This window comes from Hyperolius riggenbachi, chromosome 5, assembly GCF_040937935.1.
Source record: "Hyperolius riggenbachi isolate aHypRig1 chromosome 5, aHypRig1.pri, whole genome shotgun sequence".
NCBI lineage: Eukaryota > Metazoa > Chordata > Amphibia > Anura > Hyperoliidae > Hyperolius > Hyperolius riggenbachi.
Window position 1 is genome coordinate 116,401,714 of NC_090650.1, and position 14,786 is coordinate 116,416,499.

The following is a 14,786-nucleotide window of genomic DNA, read 5'->3' on the forward strand; positions in this document are numbered from 1 at the left end:
AGGTTTTAAAACTCTCACTTCTGAATCAGAGACTTAAAGAGACACTGAAGCGAAAAAAAAAATATGATATAGTGAATTGGTTGTGTACTATGAATAATTACTAGAAGATTAGCAGCAAAGAAAATATTCTCATACTTTTATTTTCAGGTATATAGTGTTTTTTCTAACATTGCATCATTCTATAATATGTGCAGATTACACAACACTCAGCATTCAAAATGAGTCTTTCAGAGCAGTCTGTGAAGTAATGACCTCTCCTCTAGCAGAGAAAAAGTAAACAGTTCACTTACAGTTGAGATAATAAAAGTCAGATAACAGGCCTCTCCAGGACTAAAGGCCCATACACATGTCGGATTTCCGGACGGGTAGTTTGAACGTCCCGTCGTTCCCCCGCTAAATCGGGCGTGTGTACAGGCTGTCGTTCGCTTGATAAGGGTGAGTTTGAGCGATCCGCCCGGCTGCATCAGTGGGCAGAGCTCCAGAACCTGGACTATATTACACACCCTGCATCACTATAGACCAAGGGGGGGTGTTAGCTTCAGTGATAATTAGTGCACAAATTATGACCTAATAGACTTCCCCACCGCCGTGGGGAAGTCTATTAGGTCATAATTTGTGCACTAATTATCACTGAAGCTAACACCCCCCCTTGGTCTATAGTGATGCAGGGTGTGTAATATAGTCCAGGTTCTGGAGCTCTGCCCACTGATGCAGCTTATCACTAATTCCCCCTCCCTCTCTTTGCCTGCAGTGTATGCTGGGTGTGTAATATAGTCCAGTTTCTGGAGCTCTGCTCACCATTGCAGTTAAACCATTCAGGTATGAGGTCTGTTTGAAAGCGCTGCCATATCTCCCACTGTGCAAAATTAAATGTAAGTATACTAGTGGCTAGCTGCCTTCACTGTTTTAAATTCACTCTCAAATTTTTAGATTAGAGTTTAGCACATAATTTTGCATCTGTTTTGCATTAGAGGCATGTATTCAGCCCTAGGGGGCTCTGCATTGCCGCTGTTGGCTTACAATTCAGGTGCATCCTTGAGCGCTTATCATGTGTCTGTTTTGCTTGAACGACGGAACGTGCAAACGACCCGTCGTTCGCAGAAATCCGACGTGTGTATGGGCCTTAAGACTTAAGGTGCCCATACACTCGTCAGATTGGCAGCAGATAGATAAGAAATGCATCTGATGATCTATCTGATGCGTTTTTAGAACATTTTTTACCAGGATAGAATTCCAATAGATTTCAGTTTGAAATCTATTGAAATTCGATCTGATGGCATTTTTTTGCCATCAGATTTCCATTAAGGCCAATGCAAACTGATAAGCAATCTCATCAGATCGACCTAAATTTTCCACCCTGCAAGTTCGATGGAAATCCATCGAAATCGGCCGTCGATCGGTCGATTGGCCAACCGATTTGCAATCGATTGATCGATCGGGATCGATCGGTCGGCCAGAAAATCGGCTGAGTGTATGGGCTGCTTTAGTCGGAGAGTTTAATGGCTTGTTTGCATAGAGATAACAACTGGAATTTCTCAACTCTTCCTGTACTGGAAACAATTAGACTGATGTATCTGATCTTAAGCAGCCCATACACTCAGCCGATTTTCTGGCCGACCGATCGATCCCGATCGATCAATCGATTGCAAATCGGTTGGCCAATCGACCGATCGACGGCCGATTTCGATCGATTCCGATGGATTTCCATCGAACTTGCAAGGTGGAAAATTTAGGTCGATCTGATGAGATTGCTTATCAGTTTGCATTGGCCTTAATGGAAATCTGATGGCAAAAAAATGCCATCAGATCGAATTTCAATAGATTTCAAAATGAAATCTATTGGAATTCTTTCCTGGTAAAAAATGTTCTAAAAATGCATCAGATAGATCATCAGATGCATTTCTTATCTATCTGCTGCCAATCTGACGAGTGTATGGGCACCTTTAATGTTTTATTTCTTAGCTGTACTACACATACAAATCATATCATAATTTTTTTTTTCGCTTCAGTGTCTCTTTAAGGTAGCCACACACCATACAATTTTTTAAATATCTGTTCAATTTAAGAATTGCAATCAATTTTTCTGACTGATTGTAACATTTCAAAAATATGACCAATGTACCACACACATGTTCAATTTTTCCTCAGTTATGATAAAAATGATTGGAAACTGACAAAATTGCTAGGGTGTGTATATTAATAAATTGACAATCTAACACACACCTTACAATCTTTAGAAGGATTGAAGAAAAATATCTGGCATTCCGGATCAATAAAAATCTAAGAAAACGGGAAATCCAATCGGATTTTTCAGTCGAATGAAAAAAAAAAAGCTTTTAATTTTTTCGGGAGATCTGATCAGTTTTATCGAATTGCTGTAAAATCGGATCATTTTATTGTATCGTGTGTGGCCACCTTAATACTGACAGATTTTTAAAACAAATACAGAAACAGAGGATACAACTAAGCGAGAACCTGTATGTCTCTAACCTATATTATTTGCCAACTAATTACAACATTGGTTAGGCAAGAGGAAGGGGCAGTGGTGGCAGGTGATATGGGTATGGTCTCCCTCTCAGCCAAGCTGTAATAGGACGGAATATTTATATTACTAAAAGCCAAACAGGCTTGCCATTTCTTAACCCCTTGGCTGTATGTTTCTTTCTGGATTTTAGTGTCTAAAAGCAGTGTAATTTTTTTTTTTGCATGCTTTTAGACCTGAAAACCAGGAAAAAAAAAAACATGCTGCTAGGGAGATCTGCAGAAGGCCAGCACTTGCCTCCCTGGGATCCAGCACTGCAGTTTTCCCTCCATTGTCCGGGTGGCACTGTAACCCTGTAGTGAGATCGCTGTCTGTTATGACATCAGACGGTGATATTACCAGGGGGATGCAGAGCTTCCATGTAGAGGAAAAAGAATGGCGGCTGACGTTGGGATCCTCCGGGAAGTGAGTAAAAAATACCCGCTGCGCACATCACTCTGCATATACCTCCGACGACTACCACGAGTCACGCTTGGGGTTACCGCTCCTGGGTTGTTTTTTTCCACCCCGAGCTGGACTCGTGATAACCGCTAAAGAGGTTAAACGTGGTGTTGACCACCCCTTTCCATGCACAACATGTTAATGATGCAGTAGAGCGCCTGAACCCAGTCTGGGGCTCCTACAAGAGCCTTTTGTTTGACCTTTCAGGCGTCTCAGTGCTGCTGTCTAAATGTGGTACCATGAGACCATTGAAAAGCTTCACCAATATATATCCAAGGGCTGAAGCTCTAATTGCCTGTTAAATTACAGATGCCTACTGAGAAGCAATCACTGCTTTATAGCTTGCTATCCTTGTTACAGCTATAAAGAAAAAAATATTTGCGCCTACAGTCAATGTTGAAAGAAGGATGTTTCTTTTTTTTTTAAAGAGAACCCGAGGTAGCTTCCTAAGAATGAAATCCGCACACATAGGCTGGGTCTGCCTATACTGCCCAGCCTCTGTTGCTATCTCAATCCCACCCAAGTTCCCCTGCGCTCTGCTATGCTCCATAAATTATAGCCGAGCTGTCGACATGCAGCGGGCTGTCTACCTCTGTAGTGTCACTCCCGCCGCTCCCCCCCCCCCTCCTCCTGCATAGCGCTGGGCCCCGCCCGCGTCCCTTCCCTCCAATCAGCAGGGAGAGAAGGGACGCGGGCGGGGAAAAGAGCTATGCGCGAGGCGGGGGAGCGGCGAGAGTGACACTACAGAGGTAAACACAGCCCGCTGCGACACGCTGCGTGTCGTCAGCGCGGCTGTGATTTATGAGGCATAGCAGAGCGCAGGGGGAACTTAGAGGGGATTGAGATAGCAACAGAGGCTGGGCAGTATAGGCAGACCCAGCCTCTGTGTGCGGATTTCATTCTTAGGAAGCCACCTCGGGTTCTCTTTAAGGGAATACAAAATACACAGTTTGGTATGCTTGACACCAGCTGAGGCTCATACTATGAATGAAAGGCCTTTTAATTCAACAGAAAGTTCAGTAAAGGACATTTGAAGTCGTGCCCTCCCCCCCAAAAGAAACCGGTTACATACATAAAAGTAAGGGGAAGCTGCTGGATGGCCCTCATCACAGGGAGTGTTCTGCACCTGCACAGTACTACTAGGCCCCAACTGGAGGACTATCCGGGGCAAATTGTGGAGCATTCTGGTGGTGCAAGAGGAGAGCGAGGGAGCGAGCAGCTTGGCGGGGGCTGCAGGAAGTCCCAGGTATGTATAATTTTTTTTGTGTCACCTGCTCTTCTTCCCCCTCCACAGGGCAGCATATGCAACCTCAGTCAAGCCAAAAGTACATGAACTTCCACAGGAGTATCAGCTAAGACAATCATGAACTTTGGCCAGCAACAGTAGAATCAACTGAGCTAATTTCAGTACATCGATGTGCCGATCATTCTGGGGCCGCCAAAGGCTGTAATGAGAATTACAGCTATAGCAGTGCTCAGTGACTAATTTGGGCATCGGTGATTGAACAAGTCAATTAGACCACAGGAGATTTGGGCGCAGCCGGCGCCATGATCGACCGTAATAAGAATTACGGCTATAGCAGCGCACAGAGTGCAACTTCGGTGCTGTCAGAAGACCGAGCTGAAGTTACTTTTAAAATACTGTAATTCGGCTGCCAGCAATAGCAGCCGAATTACATCATTCCCCACCATCCACGTGGACCACTAATTAATGCCGCCACAACAACTTGTGCAGGAGCAGGGTGAGCCTTATATTGGCTGTATCCTGCGCCCAAGTCTCCCGGCGGCGATCTTACTCATACACCTGGTGATAGCCGGAGCTCAAATAACCCCCCCCCCCCACCCCACCCCAAGTTGCAACTACTGAGGGGGGGGGGGGATAGCATTAAATGTCACCCAGGTGTGTGCCTACAGCAGGGTGAGCTGTCTTTCTAAAGAATGCATGCACCAGGATTTGGCAATACTGGGGGGAAAAAAATGCTATTATGTTCAAAGTGAGGGTTTTAGTGAAAGCTGCAAGATCAAATGTCAACCAATAAAGGTTTTTTTTTTAATTAATACATTTGTATGAAAAATAAGCAATGCATTCTGTGATGAGCTGAATAATGTGTTTGAAAAGTAAAGCAGATGTATAATGGGTTGAAGAAACTTCATTTTCGATGCCTGGTGTGAAATCTATGCATTCATGATAAAACAAATACATCAGCTGATTCAAACCTGCAGTTTGGCTAAAATGCCACTAGAGGTCATTAGACTTCCTCTGAATATGCTTTTGGCTTTTTAATGAAAGGAATCTGAAGTGAGAGGGATAAGGAGCCTGAGATTTATTTCCTTTTACACAATGCAAATTGCCTGTCCTGCTGATCCTCTGCCTCTAATACTTATAGCCATAGACCCTGAACAAGCATGCAGATCAGATTTTCTAACCCAAACTCTTGCACAGGACAGAAGAAAAACACATAGAAATGCACCATGTATGTATTTATAGAGATTAGGCTGTCTAATTCCCCCTCATCTGTGTCTAATCACAAGCTGTAAGTTGATCTCCCCGGAGAGCAGTAGAAACAGTGCAGATTTGTTGTAGGATTTATCAGCTTAAACAAAGAAAAGTTTTTCTTTAAAGTTTATTATGCTGTTGCCCATCTTTTATCGCAGAGCGTAAGTTCAGAGTTTAACTGCAAGCTTGTTCGTGTGTGAAATTCAGATACTACTGCATCCAAAGAGATCAGCAGGATGCCACGCAACTGGTATGGTTTAAAAGGAAATAAATATGGCAGCCTCTATATTCCTCTCATTTCAGATTCACTTTAAAAGAGAAAGAATTAGACTTGTATTACGACTTTCTTGTGAGTCTCGACTTTAAAGAGAATCTGTATCCATGAAAACATAATAAAATAAACATACCAGCCAGTCTGCAGCGCTCTCCTCTCCCCATCTGCGTCATTTTCGCCACTCCCCGCCGCTGTTTTGTGCATAAAATCATACTTTTATTGCTTGTTTTGTAAACAAGCAATATGGCCGCCAAAACCGGAAGTGCGTCGGGCAGAGCGTGTTCCCGCTTCCAGTTAGTGTGCATGAGAGCCGTGCACGAGAGGAGCGCAAGTCTAAGCATGCGCTGTAGGTCCTCTCGTGCTGGCTCTTTCTCAGCTGCCGATCAGCCTATCAGGGTCTCACAGCCGGCTGCAATACACAGAGGCACTCACTGCACAGCAGCACAAGTATTGCAGCCGGAGACTCTGATAGGCAAGTGTACTTTTTATATTATTAGTAAAGTCTATTACTATTTTTCTTTTTCTTTTTTAATGGACAAAACATTTTTTCTTTGTTTTTGCTGGCCAAATACATATGAGCACCCAGTGTGTATATATATATATATATATAAATACAGAGGGTGCTGCAGCACACAACAGGAAAACAGTGACAGGAGCTCTTGGTTACGCTTTAACGCGTTTAAGCTCACCAACTGCGCCAAAGTGTCCCCGATCTGGTGAGTCCTACTCTAACCAGGCAAAAATGCTCGTTTTTATCAGCGTTCTAGTGGGAACCATGCCAAAAGCCCAGGGGTCAGCTAAATGGGAGAAATGAAATTAAAAACACCTCACCTTCTACTAGCTACTAACTGAACTATGAGCACCGCTCATTTAAATGCTTAACTGTGCTAGAGATGGGTGTGGTTATGCACGCTCACAGGGGAAAATAATATAAGCCAAGGGATGAGCAGCACAAACCGATTTTTATGCAATACTATGCAAAGCATGCACGCAGCACTGGAGAACCCCAATCTCCATAAGAAATATATAAATACAGAGGGTGCTGCAGCACACAACAGGAAAACAGTGACAGGAGCTCTTGGTTACGCTTTAACGCGTTTAAGCTCACCAACTGCGCCAAAGTGTCCCCGATCTGGTGAGTCCTACTCTAACCAGGCAAAAATGCTCGTTTTTATCAGCGTTCTAGTGGGAACCATGCCAAAAGCCCAGGGGTCAGCTAAATGGGAGAAATGAAATTAAAAACACCTCACCTTCTACTAGCTACTAACTGAACTATGAGCACCGCTCATTTAAATGCTTAACTGTGCTAGAGATGGGTGTGGTTATGCACGCTCACAGGGGAAAATAATATAAGCCAAGGGATGAGCAGCACAAACCGATTTTTATGCAATACTATGCAAAGCATGCACGCAGCACTGGAGAACCCCAATCTCCATAAGAAATATATAAATACAGAGGGTGCTGCAGCACACAACAGGAAAACAGTGACAGGAGCTCTTGGTTACGCTTTAACGCGTTTAAGCTCACCAACTGCGCCAAAGTGTCCCCGATCTGGTGAGTCCTACTCTAACCAGGCAAAAATGCTCGTTTTTATCAGCGTTCTAGTGGGAACCATGCCAAAAGCCCAGGGGTCAGCTAAATGGGAGAAATGAAATTAAAAACACCTCACCTTCTACTAGCTACTAACTGAACTATGAGCACCGCTCATTTAAATGCTTAACTGTGCTAGAGATGGGTGTGGTTATGCACGCTCACAGGGGAAAATAATATAAGCCAAGGGATGAGCAGCACAAACCGATTTTTATGCAATACTATGCAAAGCATGCACGCAGCACTGGAGAACCCCAATCTCCATAAGAAATATATAAATACAGAGGGTGCTGCAGCACACAACAGGAAAACAGTGACAGGAGCTCTTGGTTACGCTTTAACGCGTTTAAGCTCACCAACTGCGCCAAAGTGTCCCCGATCTGGTGAGTCCTACTCTAACCAGGCAAAAATGCTCGTTTTTATCAGCGTTCTAGTGGGAACCATGCCAAAAGCCCAGGGGTCAGCTAAATGGGAGAAATGAAATTAAAAACACCTCACCTTCTACTAGCTACTAACTGAACTATGAGCACCGCTCATTTAAATGCTTAACTGTGCTAGAGATGGGTGTGGTTATGCACGCTCACAGGGGAAAATAATATAAGCCAAGGGATGAGCAGCACAAACCGATTTTTATGCAATACTATGCAAAGCATGCACGCAGCACTGGAGAACCCCAATCTCCATAAGAAATATATAAATACAGAGGGTGCTGCAGCACACAACAGGAAAACAGTGACAGGAGCTCTTGGTTACGCTTTAACGCGTTTAAGCTCACCAACTGCGCCAAAGTGTCCCCGATCTGGTGAGTCCTACTCTAACCAGGCAAAAATGCTCGTTTTTATCAGCGTTCTAGTGGGAACCATGCCAAAAGCCCAGGGGTCAGCTAAATGGGAGAAATGAAATTAAAAACACCTCACCTTCTACTAGCTACTAACTGAACTATGAGCACCGCTCATTTAAATGCTTAACTGTGCTAGAGATGGGTGTGGTTATGCACGCTCACAGGGGAAAATAATATAAGCCAAGGGATGAGCAGCACAAACCGATTTTTATGCAATACTATGCAAAGCATGCACGCAGCACTGGAGAACCCCAATCTCCATAAGAAATATATAAATACAGAGGGTGCTGCAGCACACAACAGGAAAACAGTGACAGGAGCTCTTGGTTACGCTTTAACGCGTTTAAGCTCACCAACTGCGCCAAAGTGTCCCCGATCTGGTGAGTCCTACTCTAACCAGGCAAAAATGCTCGTTTTTATCAGCGTTCTAGTGGGAACCATGCCAAAAGCCCAGGGGTCAGCTAAATGGGAGAAATGAAATTAAAAACACCTCACCTTCTACTAGCTACTAACTGAACTATGAGCACCGCTCATTTAAATGCTTAACTGTGCTAGAGATGGGTGTGGTTATGCACGCTCACAGGGGAAAATAATATAAGCCAAGGGATGAGCAGCACAAACCGATTTTTATGCAATACTATGCAAAGCATGCACGCAGCACTGGAGAACCCCAATCTCCATAAGAAATATATAAATACAGAGGGTGCTGCAGCACACAACAGGAAAACAGTGACAGGAGCTCTTGGTTACGCTTTAACGCGTTTAAGCTCACCAACTGCGCCAAAGTGTCCCCGATCTGGTGAGTCCTACTCTAACCAGGCAAAAATGCTCGTTTTTATCAGCGTTCTAGTGGGAACCATGCCAAAAGCCCAGGGGTCAGCTAAATGGGAGAAATGAAATTAAAAACACCTCACCTTCTACTAGCTACTAACTGAACTATGAGCACCGCTCATTTAAATGCTTAACTGTGCTAGAGATGGGTGTGGTTATGCACGCTCACAGGGGAAAATAATATAAGCCAAGGGATGAGCAGCACAAACCGATTTTTATGCAATACTATGCAAAGCATGCACGCAGCACTGGAGAACCCCAATCTCCATAAGAAATATATAAATACAGAGGGTGCTGCAGCACACAACAGGAAAACAGTGACAGGAGCTCTTGGTTACGCTTTAACGCGTTTAAGCTCACCAACTGCGCCAAAGTGTCCCCGATCTGGTGAGTCCTACTCTAACCAGGCAAAAATGCTCGTTTTTATCAGCGTTCTAGTGGGAACCATGCCAAAAGCCCAGGGGTCAGCTAAATGGGAGAAATGAAATTAAAAACACCTCACCTTCTACTAGCTACTAACTGAACTATGAGCACCGCTCATTTAAATGCTTAACTGTGCTAGAGATGGGTGTGGTTATGCACGCTCACAGGGGAAAATAATATAAGCCAAGGGATGAGCAGCACAAACCGATTTTTATGCAATACTATGCAAAGCATGCACGCAGCACTGGAGAACCCCAATCTCCATAAGAAATATATAAATACAGAGGGTGCTGCAGCACACAACAGGAAAACAGTGACAGGAGCTCTTGGTTACGCTTTAACGCGTTTAAGCTCACCAACTGCGCCAAAGTGTCCCCGATCTGGTGAGTCCTACTCTAACCAGGCAAAAATGCTCGTTTTTATCAGCGTTCTAGTGGGAACCATGCCAAAAGCCCAGGGGTCAGCTAAATGGGAGAAATGAAATTAAAAACACCTCACCTTCTACTAGCTACTAACTGAACTATGAGCACCGCTCATTTAAATGCTTAACTGTGCTAGAGATGGGTGTGGTTATGCACGCTCACAGGGGAAAATAATATAAGCCAAGGGATGAGCAGCACAAACCGATTTTTATGCAATACTATGCAAAGCATGCACGCAGCACTGGAGAACCCCAATCTCCATAAGAAATATATAAATACAGAGGGTGCTGCAGCACACAACAGGAAAACAGTGACAGGAGCTCTTGGTTACGCTTTAACGCGTTTAAGCTCACCAACTGCGCCAAAGTGTCCCCGATCTGGTGAGTCCTACTCTAACCAGGCAAAAATGCTCGTTTTTATCAGCGTTCTAGTGGGAACCATGCCAAAAGCCCAGGGGTCAGCTAAATGGGAGAAATGAAATTAAAAACACCTCACCTTCTACTAGCTACTAACTGAACTATGAGCACCGCTCATTTAAATGCTTAACTGTGCTAGAGATGGGTGTGGTTATGCACGCTCACAGGGGAAAATAATATAAGCCAAGGGATGAGCAGCACAAACCGATTTTTATGCAATACTATGCAAAGCATGCACGCAGCACTGGAGAACCCCAATCTCCATAAGAAATATATAAATACAGAGGGTGCTGCAGCACACAACAGGAAAACAGTGACAGGAGCTCTTGGTTACGCTTTAACGCGTTTAAGCTCACCAACTGCGCCAAAGTGTCCCCGATCTGGTGAGTCCTACTCTAACCAGGCAAAAATGCTCGTTTTTATCAGCGTTCTAGTGGGAACCATGCCAAAAGCCCAGGGGTCAGCTAAATGGGAGAAATGAAATTAAAAACACCTCACCTTCTACTAGCTACTAACTGAACTATGAGCACCGCTCATTTAAATGCTTAACTGTGCTAGAGATGGGTGTGGTTATGCACGCTCACAGGGGAAAATAATATAAGCCAAGGGATGAGCAGCACAAACCGATTTTTATGCAATACTATGCAAAGCATGCACGCAGCACTGGAGAACCCCAATCTCCATAAGAAATATATAAATACAGAGGGTGCTGCAGCACACAACAGGAAAACAGTGACAGGAGCTCTTGGTTACGCTTTAACGCGTTTAAGCTCACCAACTGCGCCAAAGTGTCCCCGATCTGGTGAGTCCTACTCTAACCAGGCAAAAATGCTCGTTTTTATCAGCGTTCTAGTGGGAACCATGCCAAAAGCCCAGGGGTCAGCTAAATGGGAGAAATGAAATTAAAAACACCTCACCTTCTACTAGCTACTAACTGAACTATGAGCACCGCTCATTTAAATGCTTAACTGTGCTAGAGATGGGTGTGGTTATGCACGCTCACAGGGGAAAATAATATAAGCCAAGGGATGAGCAGCACAAACCGATTTTTATGCAATACTATGCAAAGCATGCACGCAGCACTGGAGAACCCCAATCTCCATAAGAAATATATAAATACAGAGGGTGCTGCAGCACACAACAGGAAAACAGTGACAGGAGCTCTTGGTTACGCTTTAACGCGTTTAAGCTCACCAACTGCGCCAAAGTGTCCCCGATCTGGTGAGTCCTACTCTAACCAGGCAAAAATGCTCGTTTTTATCAGCGTTCTAGTGGGAACCATGCCAAAAGCCCAGGGGTCAGCTAAATGGGAGAAATGAAATTAAAAACACCTCACCTTCTACTAGCTACTAACTGAACTATGAGCACCGCTCATTTAAATGCTTAACTGTGCTAGAGATGGGTGTGGTTATGCACGCTCACAGGGGAAAATAATATAAGCCAAGGGATGAGCAGCACAAACCGATTTTTATGCAATACTATGCAAAGCATGCACGCAGCACTGGAGAACCCCAATCTCCATAAGAAATATATAAATACAGAGGGTGCTGCAGCACACAACAGGAAAACAGTGACAGGAGCTCTTGGTTACGCTTTAACGCGTTTAAGCTCACCAACTGCGCCAAAGTGTCCCCGATCTGGTGAGTCCTACTCTAACCAGGCAAAAATGCTCGTTTTTATCAGCGTTCTAGTGGGAACCATGCCAAAAGCCCAGGGGTCAGCTAAATGGGAGAAATGAAATTAAAAACACCTCACCTTCTACTAGCTACTAACTGAACTATGAGCACCGCTCATTTAAATGCTTAACTGTGCTAGAGATGGGTGTGGTTATGCACGCTCACAGGGGAAAATAATATAAGCCAAGGGATGAGCAGCACAAACCGATTTTTATGCAATACTATGCAAAGCATGCACGCAGCACTGGAGAACCCCAATCTCCATAAGAAATATATAAATACAGAGGGTGCTGCAGCACACAACAGGAAAACAGTGACAGGAGCTCTTGGTTACGCTTTAACGCGTTTAAGCTCACCAACTGCGCCAAAGTGTCCCCGATCTGGTGAGTCCTACTCTAACCAGGCAAAAATGCTCGTTTTTATCAGCGTTCTAGTGGGAACCATGCCAAAAGCCCAGGGGTCAGCTAAATGGGAGAAATGAAATTAAAAACACCTCACCTTCTACTAGCTACTAACTGAACTATGAGCACCGCTCATTTAAATGCTTAACTGTGCTAGAGATGGGTGTGGTTATGCACGCTCACAGGGGAAAATAATATAAGCCAAGGGATGAGCAGCACAAACCGATTTTTATGCAATACTATGCAAAGCATGCACGCAGCACTGGAGAACCCCAATCTCCATAAGAAATATATAAATACAGAGGGTGCTGCAGCACACAACAGGAAAACAGTGACAGGAGCTCTTGGTTACGCTTTAACGCGTTTAAGCTCACCAACTGCGCCAAAGTGTCCCCGATCTGGTGAGTCCTACTCTAACCAGGCAAAAATGCTCGTTTTTATCAGCGTTCTAGTGGGAACCATGCCAAAAGCCCAGGGGTCAGCTAAATGGGAGAAATGAAATTAAAAACACCTCACCTTCTACTAGCTACTAACTGAATTATGAGCACCGCTCATTTAAATGCTTAACTGTGCTAGAGATGGGTGTGGTTATGCACGCTCACAGGGGAAAATAATATAAGCCAAGGGATGAGCAGCACAAACCGATTTTTATGCAATACTATGCAAAGCATGCACGCAGCACTGGAGAACCCCAATCTCCATAAGAAATATATAAATACAGAGGGTGCTGCAGCACACAACAGGAAAACAGTGACAGGAGCTCTTGGTTACGCTTTAACGCGTTTAAGCTCACCAACTGCGCCAAAGTGTCCCCGATCTGGTGAGTCCTACTCTAACCAGGCAAAAATGCTCGTTTTTATCAGCGTTCTAGTGGGAACCATGCCAAAAGCCCAGGGGTCAGCTAAATGGGAGAAATGAAATTAAAAACACCTCACCTTCTACTAGCTACTAACTGAACTATGAGCACCGCTCATTTAAATGCTTAACTGTGCTAGAGATGGGTGTGGTTATGCACGCTCACAGGGGAAAATAATATAAGCCAAGGGATGAGCAGCACAAACCGATTTTTATGCAATACTATGCAAAGCATGCACGCAGCACTGGAGAACCCCAATCTCCATAAGAAATATATAAATACAGAGGGTGCTGCAGCACACAACAGGAAAACAGTGACAGGAGCTCTTGGTTACGCTTTAACGCGTTTAAGCTCACCAACTGCGCCAAAGTGTCCCCGATCTGGTGAGTCCTACTCCCATTTAGCTGACCCCTGGGCTTTTGGCATGGTTCCCACTAGAACGCTGATAAAAACGAGCATTTTTGCCTGGTTAGAGTAGGACTCACCAGATCGGGGACACTTTGGCGCAGTTGGTGAGCTTAAACGCGTTAAAGCGTAACCAAGAGCTCCTGTCACTGTTTTCCTGTTGTGTGCTGCAGCACCCTCTGTATTTATATATTTCTTATGGAGATTGGGGTTCTCCAGTGCTGCGTGCATGCTTTGCATAGTATTGCATAAAAATCGGTTTGTGCTGCTCATCCCTTGGCTTATATTATTTTCCCCTGTGAGCGTGCATAACCACACCCATCTCTAGCACAGTTAAGCATTTAAATGAGCGGTGCTCATAGTTCAGTTAGTAGCTAGTAGAAGGTGAGGTGTTTTTAATTTCATTTCTCCCATTTAGCTGACCCCTGGGCTTTTGGCATGGTTCCCACTAGAACGCTGATAAAAACGAGCATTTTTGCCTGGTTAGAGTAGGACTCACCAGATCGGGGACACTTTGGCGCAGTTGGTGAGCTTAAACGCGTTAAAGCGTAACCAAGAGCTCCTGTCACTGTTTTCCTGTTGTGTGCTGCAGCACCCTCTGTATTTATATATTTCTTATGGAGATTGGGGTTCTCCAGTGCTGCGTGCATGCTTTGCATAGTATTGCATAAAAATCGGTTTGTGCTGCTCATCCCTTGGCTTATATTATTTTCCCCTGTGAGCGTGCATAACCACACCCATCTCTAGCACAGTTAAGCATTTAAATGAGCGGTGCTCATAGTTCAGTTAGTAGCTAGTAGAAGGTGAGGTGTTTTTAATTTCATTTCTCCCATTTAGCTGACCCCTGGGCTTTTGGCATGGTTCCCACTAGAACGCTGATAAAAACGAGCATTTTTGCCTGGTTAGAGTAGGACTCACCAGATCGGGGACACTTTGGCGCAGTTGGTGAGCTTAAACGCGTTAAAGCGTAACCAAGAGCTCCTGTCACTGTTTTCCTGTTGTGTGCTGCAGCACCCTCTGTATTTATATATTTCTTATGGAGATTGGGGTTCTCCAGTGCTGCGTGCATGCTTTGCATAGTATTGCATAAAAATCGGTTTGTGCTGCTCATCCCTTGGCTTATATTATTTTCCCCTGTGAGCGTGCATAACCACACCCATCTCTAGCACAG

The 14,786-nt window shown here is 44.4% G+C and overlaps 1 protein-coding gene across 1 annotated transcript in view; it reads right to left on the reverse strand.

Annotated features, from left to right (window-relative positions):
- The window catches only part of TOP2B (DNA topoisomerase II beta), a 105,787-nt gene that overhangs the window by 60,894 nt on the left and 30,107 nt on the right, over positions 1-14,786 (reverse strand). The gene's annotated exons all lie outside the window — the stretch shown is intronic.